This window comes from Procambarus clarkii, chromosome 5 (assembly GCF_040958095.1).
Source record: "Procambarus clarkii isolate CNS0578487 chromosome 5, FALCON_Pclarkii_2.0, whole genome shotgun sequence".
In the NCBI taxonomy this organism is placed as follows: domain Eukaryota; kingdom Metazoa; phylum Arthropoda; class Malacostraca; order Decapoda; family Cambaridae; genus Procambarus; species Procambarus clarkii.
In genome coordinates, this window is record NC_091154.1 from 54,731,214 (window position 1) to 54,745,438 (window position 14,225).

Here is a 14,225-nt window from a genome sequence, read left to right on the forward strand (position 1 = left end):
ATCAGGTGAAGGTTATCACTCATAGCACAAGATGGAGGATGATAAAGTAACAAGGTTTATTGACACTAGAGATGAACAGGTGCTGGAGGAGTGCACCAAGGCACTCCTCCTTACAGGCAATAGCAAATCATTTTGGGATAAAGCTGAGATCTGCCAGAGTGGGAGAAAGAAGACTGGAAATAATGGCACAGCTCAGGGCACGAGACGAAGCTTTGGGGGAGGAACGGCCCCAAACACCTGCCAGTTTGGGAGAACACCTGAGCATTGGTGGAAGCAGCAGGGGATCCAGCGGCAGCAGGCACAGCATTAAGCTGGAAATGATGAAGCTGCAGCTGGAAGCACAGCAGCGCAGAGAAGAGCGAGAAGCGCAGCTGAGGAGAGAAGAAGCACAGCAGCGCAAAGAAGAGCGAGAAGCACAGCAGCGCAAAGAAGAGCGAGAAGCACAGCAGCGCAAAGAAGAGCGAGAAGCACAGCAGCTCAAAGAAGAGCGAGAAGCACAGCAGCGAAAAGAAGAGCGAGAAGCAGAAGCACAACTGAAGCGTGAGGAGCGAGAAGCACAGCTGAAGCGTGAGGAGCGAGAAGCACAGCTACGCAGGGAAGAACACGAGCGAGAAGCTAGGATGAGACAGCAGGAGATAGAAGCCAACAAGGAGGTGGAGCTGAAGCGAGCTGAACTAGGACTAGGTGCACCTGCTCCGCCGCAACAGGAAGACCGACGATTGAGGGAACGAGATCTGCCGGTCTTCGTGCCAAATGAAGCCAAAAGTTTCTTCGACCACTTCGAAAGGGTCGCAGCTTTGAAGAGGTGGCCGAGGGCGGAGTGGGCGGAGTTGGTTCAAGGGAGGCTCACAGGTGAAGCTCGTGAAGCCTACACTATGCTCGACTTCCAAGAATGCACCAACTACGATGCGGTAAAAAGAGCTGTGCTCCATTCCTTCAAGCTCACGCCGGAATGTTACAGGAAGAGGTTTAGAGAATGTACCCGGTCACCAGGAAAATCTTATGCGGAGACGGCGAGGGACATGGAGAGGAAGTTCCTTAAGTGGCTGGACTCTGAAGGAGCGAGGTCGGTCGAAGAGGTCAAGGAGCTAATGGTCATGGAAAAGTTTATGTCCGTGCTCTCTCCTGAGATCAGGGTGAGGGTAAAGGAGGCGGACATAAAGGACCTGAGGGCCGCAGCCGACCAAGCCGACATGTTAGAAGAAGCCCTACGCCCACGTCGAGAGGGACAGTACCGACCACCCGTATACGCCGGAAACAATAGGAATTATAGAAGGACGGATGGATGGATGACAGGAGCGAGTTCTCCCAAGTCCCACCTCTCAAGTTGGGACAACAAAGGATCAAAAGGTGCTGTAGAGCCGACAAAGAAGAACCAAGCTTAGAGCTCGGGAGCTGTTGCTGGAATGAAAGAGTCGACAAGTGGTGCGAGAAAGACACAGGGAGCGACGGCCTCTGGAGGCAGTGCTAAGGCGAGCGGTGGCGGATGGTCTCCGACGAGGGTCCGCTGCTACAACTGCGGAATAATCGGACACGTCGCGCGGGAATGCAGACGCCCTAAGCAGCGGGGGCACGTTGCTTTAGTGAGGTTCGAGGACCAGAGGGCCGAGAGAGTGCGGGATGAACCCGTGCTGAGTAGGGAGAAGAAAGTTCACCCATTCGTGTGTCAGGGAACCGTAAGGATGGGGGACGCAGACCCCATCCCAGTGAAAATATTAAGAGACACTGGGGCCGATGTTACCCTGGTGAGTGAAACCCTGTTCCCCAAGGGTTACGAGAGTACCAGTGTGGGGGTGGCAAGTGTGACCACTGTGGGAGGCCCAGTGAGGATGCCCCTACACCAGGTAACGTTGAATTCCGATTATGGCTGCCAGACCCTAGTGGTGGGGGTCTGTACATCAATGCCCAAGATGGAGGCACAGGTCATCTTGGGAAACGACGCATGTGGAGGGTATGTCCTTCCGAATCTCGTGAAAGGCGAAGAGTGCCTAGAACAATACAAGGAGACGGGCGGAGTGGTAGACGCCTGTGGGGACGAGAAGGGAATCGCCCCGGTGGCGTTCCCAGTTTGTGCTGTGATGCCAAGACGGCGTGAAGAACAAGGAGGTTGTGGATCTGATGGGGCTGAGGAGATGTCCGACAGCCTGGGAATAGATCACCTCTTCATAGGACCCGGAGAACGAGCGGAGGGCGAAGGTAGCCCGAATGGTGAAGGGCAGGTGACCCTCACCAGTTCTCTAGGGGTAGACCGCACTCGTCTTGGAGAGTTGCAGCGGGTGGATTTCCCTGAATTGATTAGTGAGGCCAAAGGAGGACGTGCTGGTTCTGAGAAGCCTTACTTTCCATTTATCTATATTATATGTGCCATGCTATCCATGCTGAAGGAACAATGGACATCGGGAGCGACCGCGGGAACGGTGAATGAATATGTCTAGAAGTTCAAAGAACGTCTCACTCTAGCAAAGGAACTAGCTGGGAAACATCTGAAGGAAGCGCAGCGTAAAATGTCGGAGTGGTACGACAAGAGAGCTACGCAGAGGGATTTCCAGGTAGGATCCCAAGTGATGGTTTTGCTGCCAGGTAAAGGTAGGGTGACCGAGTCGCGGTTCGAGGGACCATACCAGGTGCTGCGGCGGTTGGGTCCAGTGTCGTACGAGTTGGGAATCAGAACGCGCAAGGAGTTGCTAAGGTACCTCGGGATGATAGGGTACTATCGTGGGTTCTGCAGGAATTTCTCCACGGTAGCGCATCCCCTAACCGAGCTACTCTCCAAGAATGTACGATGGAGATGGGGAGAGGCCTGCCAAGAGTCTTTTGAAAAGACCAAAAAATTGTTGACGGAGGCCCCGGTATTAATATCTCCAGATTTTTCAGCCGGATTCATACTGTACGTGGACGCCAGCGACGTTGGGATAGGGGCCATGTTGGCTCAAGAAAGGAGTGAAGTACATAGGCCAGTAGCGTTCTACTCGAAGAAGTTTGTAAAATACCAGCGGGCCTATAGCACCGTTGAGAAGGAGGCATTGGCGCTACTTATGGCCCTGAAGCACTTTGATGTGTACGTGGGAGAAGGGGCGAGACCTGTTCTGGTATTCACAGATCACAACCCTCTCACCTTCTTATACAAAATGAAGAACTCCAACCAACGCCTGACGAGGTGGGCGTTGTTACTGCAAGAGTACCGGTTGGAAATCAAGCACATCAAGGGAAAGGACAACATAGTAGCAGATGCCCTATCCCGTATACACTAACCAGACATGACTCTTATTTTAAGGGGAGGGGTATGTGGCGGTGTTCACCCCCTTATATTTCTCCCACGCCTGCAGTAAGAGTCATGTCCACTTTACCCAAGCGTTCTCTACGTCGCAGGCATCAATTTGATATATGTGGGAGAGTGGAGTGTTCTCGGAGAGCCGAGAAACTTGTGAAACAATAATATTATGGCCTGTGGTTTAGGCCCTTTAGGAAGCCAAGATGGCGCTGGCTCTCCTGATTCCCCGCCAAAACGGTGTGACGTCAGTGACACCGGATTGGTCACCGACAGCAATGTGGCACCGGGAGCCAATGAAAACCCCCCGTGGCAAAAGTGACGTCACGAAGGAAGGGGGGTCCGGGCAGCGCGCCGCGTTGGCGCCATCAGTCAGACACGACACGTCAAGGAGGTCGGACGTGCGACGAATGGTCCTGTCAGTTTGACAGTTGTTTCCCGCTCCCGTGGATTTACGCGTCACCTGAAGTCTGCCAGTACTCTGTGAGGTCTTCCTTAGTTCATGTGTTGAACCAGAAAGGGAATCGACGGTTATTGAGCAACAAGTGCTCCAGGTCAGGTACTGTGCAAGAAGAAGTGAAGTCTGTGCAGTGACGTAGGCGACGTCTGAGGCAGTTCACCCATTCGTGACGGCGTAGTGGCTGACCAGAGCCACTGGGTAGCAGAGGAAGAAGAGGACTAGTTGGGAATCCGGACGACTGCCACCGAGAAGTAGGCAGGCAGCCGTTGCTGGGAGAAGTCGACGGCCAGGAGACCGACTCCAACCCTACAAGAAGTCGAGGAGGAGCACGGACCTGCTGGGAAGAAGGCACGGAGACGACGCGCTAACGGTGGGACAGCGAGTGGGCTTCTGGTGGACACGGCAACGTGTGTGTGGGGGCGTTCCCGACACGAGGACCAGGAGCTACAACTCAACTCTCATCGGAGGATAGGTGGAAGTAGGTGGTTCTAGTATCCCTCCCCATTCCCCGTTAGTTAGCTATATTATTCGGTTATATTATTCAGCCTGAGGATTTTGTATGTCGTGAGCAAGTCTCACCCATGTCACAATAAAGCACCAGTGTGCAGGATAGTACTATCAAGAGTACTTATAATATTCATGATTATTATTGGTGTGTACAGGCACCCGGATAAGTCGATGATTTACTGTGTTGAGAAAGTCTTACAGGAGACTTTAATGTGAACATATAGTGAGAAATTATATATAATATTATGCCAGTATTTGGAAGTTAGGCTATGTGCCCAGTAACTATTTATTTACCATCTATTGATGTCTGAGTTATCTCTATTATATATATCTATATTCATGCATTGAATATTCATTTGCGAGTGCAGTGATTTATTGTGTTATCGCCCACGAAAGGAAGTACTGAGAACTCCAGTGTTAAATACTTCATAAGATATCATTGAATGAAGGGCAGTGTAAAACCGTTAAAGTGAATTATTGTTGCATTTATTATAGAAACGATTGTTTAAGCCCGAGAACAGTGTAGCGAAGTAATACGTGCTATTGTTGCAAATATCGAGTGTGCGAGCTTCTAGTGATCTTTGAGAACTTAAAGAAACAGCGCGCGTGACGCCAGATAAACAAGCAATAAACTTTCGCGCGGAGCCAGGCGCCCAGCTGATCGTGACGTTGACGAGAGGGGGAAGTGTTGCCACCGTGGTGAGTGTATAATATACGTGGGAACGACCGACTCCCGCCTGGATCAGCTGATTACTTATTGTGATGACCTTGTGATATCTTTAAATGAGTTTTTTAGTAAAATACAAAATACATTTGTGTTTATATCATCCCCTCTATTTATCTTGTGGCTATATTATACTTGAAAGCAAAGAGTGATAAAGTACATACCTGACTGATCTCCTGATCTATTGAGTGTGACCTTGCCAAGGCTACCACAATTCAACCAGTCCACTGACGTGTTACTGGACACCGAAAACACCAGTTGGCGACCATGTGGTTAACAGTAATGCCCTATTGTTGGGGCGGGCCACACAACAGTTAAGTGAACAAGAAGTGTGTTCCCACTCCTTCTCAATCAGAGGCCGGTTGGGATTTGACTGGGATACTCTCCTGGTGTGCAGTGGCGCCCTGAGGATAGAGTGAAGACCCACAGGGCTACGGTGAGTGACCTTGAGATAACTGTTGCTCACCACCAGAGAGTGGAACTATTATACCATACCCCCAACATTGGCGACCTTGCCAGGATTAGTGCTGATTACGGTTGCTCACCGGATGGTAAACCCCAACATTGGCGACCTTGCCAGGATCTCGATCGAAATAAAGGTTGCAGTGGTGGTACTTGGCAGTGGTATTAGAGATCAGGTGAAGGTTATCACTCATAGCACAAGATGGAGGATGATAAAGTAACAAGGTTTATTGACACTAGAGATGAACAGGTGCTGGAGGAGTGCACCAAGGCACTCCTCCTTACAGGCAATAGCAAATCATTTTGGGATAAAGCTGAGATCTGCCAGAGTGGGAGAAAGAAGACTGGAAATAATGGCACAGCTCAGGGCACGAGACGAAGCTTTGGGGGAGGAACGGCCCCAAACACCTGCCAGTTTGGGAGAACACCTGAGCATTGGTGGAAGCAGCAGGGGATCCAGCGGCAGCAGGCACAGCATTAAGCTGGAAATGATGAAGCTGCAGCTGGAAGCACAGCAGCGCAGAGAAGAGCGAGAAGCGCAGCTGAGGAGAGAAGAAGCACAGCAGCGCAAAGAAGAGCGAGAAGCACAGCAGCGCAAAGAAGAGCGAGAAGCACAGCAGCGCAAAGAAGAGCGAGAAGCACAGCAGCTCAAAGAAGAGCGAAAAGCACAGCAGCGAAAAGAAGAGCGAGAAGCAGAAGCACAACTGAAGCGTGAGGAGCGAGAAGCACAGCTGAAGCGTGAGGAGCGAGAAGCACAGCTACGCAGGGAAGAACACGAGCGAGAAGCTAGGATGAGACAGCAGGAGATAGAAGCCAACAAGGAGGTGGAGCTGAAGCGAGCTGAACTAGGACTAGGTGCACCTGCTCCGCCGCAACAGGAAGACCGACGATTGAGGGAACGAGATCTGCCGGTCTTCGTGCCAAATGAAGCCAAAAGTTTCTTCGACCACTTCGAAAGGGTCGCAGCTTTGAAGAGGTGGCCGAGGGCGGAGTGGGCGGAGTTGGTTCAAGGGAGGCTCACAGGTGAAGCTCGTGAAGCCTACACTATGCTCGACTTCCAAGAATGCACCAACTACGATGCGGTAAAAAGAGCTGTGCTCCATTCCTTCAAGCTCACGCCGGAATGTTACAGGAAGAGGTTTAGAGAATGTACCCGGTCGCCAGGAAAATCTTATGCGGAGACGGCGAGGGACATGGAGAGGAAGTTCCTTAAGTGGCTGGACTCTGAAGGAGCGAGGTCGGTCGAAGAGGTCAAGGAGCTAATGGTCATGGAAAAGTTTATGTCCGTGCTCTCTCCTGAGATCAGGGTGAGGGTAAAGGAGGCGGACATAAAGGACCTGAGGGCCGCAGCCGACCAAGCCGACATGTTAGAAGAAGCCCTACGCCCACGTCGAGAGGGACAGTACCGACCACCCGTATACGCCGGAAACAATAGGAATTATAGAAGGACGGATGGATGGATGACAGGAGCGAGTTCTCCCAAGTCCCACCTCTCAAGTTGGGACAACAAAGGATCAAAAGGTGATGTAGAGCCGACAAAGAAGAACCAAGCTTAGAGCTCGGGAGCTGTTGCTGGAATGAAAGAGTCGACAAGTGGTGCGAGAAAGACACAGGGAGCGACGGCCTCTGGAGGCAGTGCTAAGGCGAGCGGTGGCGGATGGTCTCCGACGAGGGTCCGCTGCTACAACTGCGGAATAATCGGACACGTCGCGCGGGAATGCAGACGCCCTAAGCAGCGGGGGCACGTTGCTTTAGTGAGGTTCGAGGACCAGAGGGCCGAGAGAGTGCGGGATGAACCCGTGCTGAGTAGGGAGAAGAAAGTTCACCCATTCGTGTGTCAGGGAACCGTAAGGATGGGGGACGCAGACCCCATCCCAGTGAAAATATTAAGAGACACTGGGGCCGATGTTACCCTGGTGAGTGAAACCCTGTTCCCCAAGGGTTACGAGAGTACCAGTGTGGGGGTGGCAAGTGTGACCACTGTGGGAGGCCCAGTGAGGATGCCCCTACACCAGGTAACGTTGAATTCCGATTATGGCTGCCAGACCCTAGTGGTGGGGGTCTGTACATCAATGCCCAAGATGGAGGCACAGGTCATCTTGGGAAACGACGCATGTGGAGGGTATGTCCTTCCGAATCTCGTGAAAGGCGAAGAGTGCCTAGAACAATACAAGGAGACGGGCGGAGTGGTAGACGCCTGTGGGGACGAGAAGGGAATCGCCCCGGTGGCGTTCCCAGTTTGTGCTGTGATGCCAAGACGGCGTGAAGAACAAGGAGGTTGTGGATCTGATGGGGCTGAGGAGATGTCCGACAGCCTGGGAATAGATTACCTCTTCATAGGACCCGGAGAACGAGCGGAGGGCGAAGGTAGCCCGAATGGTGAAGGGCAGGTGACCCTCACCAGTTCTCTAGGGGTAGACCGCACTCGTCTTGGAGAGTTGCAGCGGGTGGATTTCCCCGAATTGATTAGTGAGGCCAAAGGAGGACGTGCTGGTTCTGAGAAGCCTTACTTTCCATTTATCTATATTATATGTGCCATGCTATCCATGCTGAAGGAACAATGGACATCGGGAGCGACCGTGGGAACGGTGAATGAATATGTCTAGAAGTTCAAAGAACGTCTCACTCTAGCGAAGGAACTAGCTGGGAAACATCTGAAGGAAGCGCAGCGTAAAATGTCGGAGTGGTACGACAAGAGAGCTACGCAGAGGGATTTCCAGGTAGGATCCCAAGTGATGGTTTTGCTGCCAGGTAAAGGTAGGGTGACCGAGTCGCGGTTCGAGGGACCATACCAGGTGCTGCGGCGGTTGGGTCCAGTGTCGTACGAGTTGGGAATCAGAACGCGCAAGGAGTTGCTAAGGTACCTCGGGATGATAGGGTACTATCGTGGGTTCTGCAGGAATTTCTCCACGGTAGCGCATCCCCTAACCGAGCTATTCTCCAAGAATGTACGATGGAGATGGGGAGAGGCCTGCCAAGAGTCTTTTGAAAAGACCAAGAAATTGTTGACGGAGGCCCCGGTATTAATATCTCCAGATTTTTCAGCCGGATTCATACTGTACGTGGACGCCAGCGACGTTGGGATAGGGGCCATGTTGGCTCAAGAAAGGAGTGAAGTACATAGGCCAGTAGCGTTCTACTCGAAGAAGTTTGTAAAATACCAGCGGGCCTATAGCACCGTTGAGAAGGAGGCATTGGCGCTACTTATGGCCCTGAAGCACTTTGATGTGTACGTGGGAGAAGGGGCGAGACCTGTTCTGGTATTCACAGATCACAACCCTCTCACCTTCTTATACAAAATGAAGAACTCCAACCAACGCCTGACGAGGTGGGCGTTGTTACTGCAAGAGTACCGGTTGGAAATCAAGCACATCAAGGGAAAGGACAACGTAGTAGCAGATGCCCTATCCCGTATACACTAACCAGACATGACTCTTATTTTAAGGGGAGGGGTATGTGGCGGTGTTCATCCCCTTATATTTCTCCCACGCCTGCAGTAAGAGTCATGTCCACTTTACCCAAGCGTTCTCTATGTCGCAGGCATCAATTTGATATATGTGGGAGAGTGGAGTGTTCTCGGAGAGCCGAGAAACTTGTGAAACAATAATATTTTGGCCTGTGGTTTAGGCCCTTTAGGAAGCCAAGATGGCGCTGGCTCTCCTGATTCCCCGCCAAAACGGTGTGACGTCAGTGACACCGGATTGGTCACCGACAGCAATGTGGCACCGGGAGCCAATGAAAACCCCCCGTGGCAAAAGTGACGTCACGAAGGAAGGGGGGTCCGGGCAGCGCGCCGCGTTGGCGCCATCAGTCAGACACGACACGTCAAGGAGGTCGGACGTGCGACGATTGGTCCTGTCAGTTTGACAGTTGTTTCCCGCTCCCGTGGATTTACGCGTCACCTGAAGTCTGCCAGTACTCTGTGAGGTCTTCCTTAGTTCATGTGTTGAACCAGAAAGGGAATCGACGGTTATTGAGCAACAAGTGCTCCAGGTCAGGTACTGTGCAAGAAGAAGTGAAGTCTGTGCAGTGACGTAGGCGACGTCTGAGGCAGTTCACCCATTCGTGACGGCGTAGTGGCTGACCAGAGCCACTGGGTAGCAGAGGAAGAAGAGGACTAGTTGGGAATCCGGACGACTGCCACCGAGAAGTAGGCAGGCAGCCGTTGCTAGGAGAAGTCGACGGCCAGGAGACCGACTCCAACCCTACAAGAAGTCGAGGAGGAGCACGGACCTGCTGGGAAGAAGGCACGGAGACGACGCGCTAACGGTGGGACAGCGAGTGGGCTTCTGGTGGACACGGCAACGTGTGTGTGGGGGCGTTCCCGACACAAGGACCAGGAGCTACAACTCAACTCTCATCGGAGGATAGGTGGAAGTAGGTGGTTCTAGTATCCCTCCCCATTCCCCTTTAGTTAGCTATATTATTCGGCTATATTATTCAGCCTGAGGATTTTGTATGTCGTGAGCAAGTCTCACCCATGTCACAATAAAGCACCAGTGTGCAGGATAGTACTATCAAGAGTACTTATAATATTCATGATTATTATTGGTGTGTACAGGCACCCGGATAAGTCGATGATTTACTGTGTTGAGAAAGTCTTACAGGAGACTTTAATGTGAACATATAGTGAGAAATTATATATAATATTATGCCAGTATTTGGAAGTTAGGCTATGTGCCCAGTAACTATTTATTTACCATCTATTGATGTCTGAGTTATCTCTATTATATATATCTATGTTCATGCATTGAATATTCATTTGCGAGTGCAGTGATTTATTGTGTTATCGCCCACGAAAGGAAGTACTGAGAACTCCAGTGTTAAATACTTCATAAGATATCATTGAATGAAGGGCAGTGTAAAACCGTTACAGTGAATTATTGTTGCATTTATTATAGAAACGATTGTTTAAGCCCGAGAACAGTGTACCGAAGTAATACGTGCTATTGTTGCAAATATCGAGTGTGCGAGCTTCTAGTGATCTTTGAGAACTTAAAGAAGCAGCGCGCGTGACGCCAGATTAACAAGCAATAAACTTTCGCGCGGAGCCAGGCGCCCAGCTGATCGTGACGTTGACGAGAGGGGGAAGTGTTGCCACCGTGGTGAGTGTATAATATACGTGGGAACGACCGACTCCCGCCTGGATCAGCTGATTACTTATTGTGATGACCTTGTGATATCTTTAAATGAGTTTTTTAGTAAAATACAAAATACATTTGTGTTTATATCATCCCCTCCATTTATCTTGTGGCTATATTATACTTGAAAGCAAAGAGTGATAAAGTACATACCTGCCTGATCTCCTGATCTATTGAGTGTGACCTTGCCAAGGCTACCACAATTCAACCAGTCCACTGACGTGTTACTGGACACCGAAAACTCCAGTTGGCGACCTTGTGGTTAACAGTAATGCCCTATTGTTGGGGCGGGCCACACAACAGTTAAGTGAACAAGAAGTGTGTTCCCACTCCTTCTCAATTAGAGGCCGGTTGGGATTTGAATGGGGACACTCTCCTGGCGTGCAGTGGCGCCCTGAGGATAGAGTGAAGACCCGCAGGGCTACGGTGAGTGACCTTGAGATAACTGTTGCTCACCACCAGATAGTGGAACTATTATACCATACCCCCAACATTGGCGACCTTGCCAGGATTAGTGCTGATTACGGTTGCTCACCGGATGGTAAACCCCAACATTAGGCAAATCGGGCCTTGCATAGTAGGCCGAGAAGTGCGTTCTGGCTACTAGGTACGACATATATATATATATATATATATATATATATATATATATATATATATATATATATATATATATATATCACTAAGAACTCTTTGACCCGTCCAGTGTTTGAACCCATGCTGTCCAGGATGACCCCTAAACGTACACAGTACCGTGACCACCGCACCAATAATCGTCTATAAGGATTGGTCAGTCATGGTGCTAATTAACTAAGCTCCCTGACTGTTGAACCCCCGGCAACACTCATGGATCCATTTGTGTACAGTTTACAAGAGAGCGGGTTACAGTGGAGACGACGACGGAATAGGGGAGTTAGGGATGGTGGGGACGAGGGGACAGGGGAATGGAGAATGTTTGGGAGGACATGGGGACAGGGGAGTGGGGGATGGAGTGGAAGACTCGGGGACGGGGGAGAGGAGAATGATAGGGAGGACAATGTGATGGGGGAGTTAGAGATGGTGGGGAGGACGAGGGGACGTTAAATTAGAGAATAGTTAGGAGGATGAGGGGACGGTGGAGTGGGGGATGGTGGGAGGACAAAGGGACGGTTGGAATGGTGGGGAGGACGAGGGGGGCGGGGTGTGGGAATTGTCGGGTGGATGAGGGGATGGAGGAGTGAGGAATGGTTGGGAGGACGAGGGGATGGGGGGAGGAGGGAGTGGTGGGGTGGACTAGGAGACCGACAAAAGTTGCTGTGGGTCAACAACGCATGTGCGTTGCTGAGCCACAGTAACGTGTGGCCGGATACAGTTAGTATCTATATCTATATAAATATAAATTAAAAATGTTCATTTGTCCATAACTGCTAATCTCCTAAAGATCTTCACCGATTGCTTTGAAATTTTTACACAATGTTTCATTCGCATCCGAGCATGTTTTTATACACATACTATATAAGTGTCACGTCTGCGACGGTAAAAAGCATGTTTTTTTCTGAAAAACTAAGTTTTTCATGTATTTTTCATGTGAGGGAAATTTTTGAAACCTCATTACTGATTGCTTTGAAATTTTGTCATACGTTGCATTCGAATAGGCACGTCTTTTCACATATCTACTATATACATGCCTCACCTGTGACAGGAAAAAAACATGTTTTTTTTAAAAACAGCGTTATCTGTTGGACGTAAGAGCAACACTCGCTGTAATCTCCGAAAGTTCTTCACCAATTACTTTGAAATTTTGACACAACATTGCATTCGAATAGGCGCATCTTTTTATATACCTACTATATAGATGCTACCCCTGTGACAGGTAAAAACATGCATTTTTGAAAAACAGCGCCATCTGTTGCACATAATAGCAACATGAACGCAATAATAAATATGTCACGAATTCCATTTCAATGTTTCTAATTGCATTGATAAATTTAATTTTCATAGATTTCAATTTATTTGACTTTTTATTTAATTATTTTGTGTGACATTGTGTTGGAATTGAGCTGTGTTGTTTACTATACCATTCATTTCGTAATTATAAGTATAGATGCCACTCCTGTGGCAGGTAAAACTGTGCTTTTCTTGAAACACAGCGCCATCTGATAAATGTAAGAGCAACACACATGATGTACTAAAATGTTACAATTCCATTTCACTGTTTCTGATTGCATTGATAAATTGAATCTTCATAGATTTTGAATTATTTAAATTTTGATTTAATTATTTTGTGTGACATTACATTGGAATTGAGGTGTGATGTTTAACATACCGTTCATTTCATAAGTATAAGTAAAAATGCCACACCTGTGACAGGTAAAAACTTTTTTTATTTTTTTTTTTTGGAAACCCCATCTGTTGCATGTAAGAGAAACACATGCTATACTAAATATGTCATGATTCCATTTCGATGTTTCCAAATTCATGGATAAATTGAATTTTCAATTTATTTTAATTTTGATTTAATAATTTTTTTGTGATATTGCATTGGAATTTTGCTGCGCTGTTTACCATACCATTCATTTTGTGAGAATAGTTTATTTTGTAATTTTTTCGTTTTTTTCATTTCGTTTTTTAACTGTTTTTCTTATATTTCAGTGTTGGGAACATTAGATCATATAATGTTTCCAATTTTCTTATGGAAACATCAGATCATGTGGGAATGCATTTGGACGAGGGAGTGGGAAATGGTGGACAGGAGGAGGGGACGGGAGTGGGGTATGGAGGGAAGGACGAGGGGACAAGGTAGGGGTAATAGTGAGGCATACGAGGGGACGAGGGAATTAGGGATAGTGGGGACGAGGGGACAGTGGAGTGGAGAATGGTGGGGAGGAAAAGAGGATAGGGAAGTGGAGAATGAGGGGACGGGGAAGGGGGGGGGGGTAATGGTTTGGGAGGACGTGATATGGGGGAGTGGGAGACAGTGGGGAGGACGAGGAGACTGCACAGTGGAGAATTGTTAGGAGGACGATGGAATGGTGGAGTAGGAGGGGATGGTGAGGATGACAATGGGACGGAGGAGGGGTGAATGTTGAGGAGGAAGATGAGGGGACGGGGGAGTGGGTAATGGTTGGGAGGACGAGAGGACGGAGGAGTGAGGAAAGGTTGGGAAGACAGGGGAAAGGTAAGGAGGATTGGGAGAGAGGGGAAGGTTGCTGTGGCTCAGAAGCAAATGTGTTGCTCAGCCACAGCAACGCGTGGCTGGGTACAGCTATGTTATATATATATGTATATGTAAATGTATATATACTTAGTATTACCCATCTACAACATTCAATACACAATTTAGCCCTCTATACCACACACACTTTCCCTCCAAACAACATGACGACTAGGTTAACCACCTGCCACAGCTGGTGCACTTTGTACACGTTCATGGGGGTCGAGTTTGTGGTTACTCACACGGCCCACGTCGCCACCATAACTTAGGCCACACGCACTTTAACCCTTACAATGTAGCCCGCGCGTGTCATCTGCCAGCTGGTGCACAACTGCTGGTGCACCTGTTACACCAGCTGGCAGCTGGTGCACAACTGCTGGTGCACCTGTTACACCAGCTGGCAGATGGTGCACAACTGCTGGTGCATCTGTTACACCAGCTGGCAGATGGTGCACAACTGCTGGTGCACC

At 49.3% G+C, this 14,225-nt stretch overlaps 2 protein-coding genes across 3 annotated transcripts in view; one reads left to right on the plus strand and one right to left on the minus strand.

Moving 5' to 3' along the window:
* The window catches only part of LOC138350992 (galactoside alpha-(1,2)-fucosyltransferase 1-like), a 440,933-nt gene that overhangs the window by 194,473 nt on the left and 232,235 nt on the right, over positions 1 to 14,225 (plus strand). The gene's annotated exons all lie outside the window — the stretch shown is intronic.
* LOC123747979 (uncharacterized) overlaps positions 1 to 14,225 on the minus strand; it is a 143,701-nt gene that overhangs the window by 72,980 nt on the left and 56,496 nt on the right. The window lies entirely within an intron of this gene.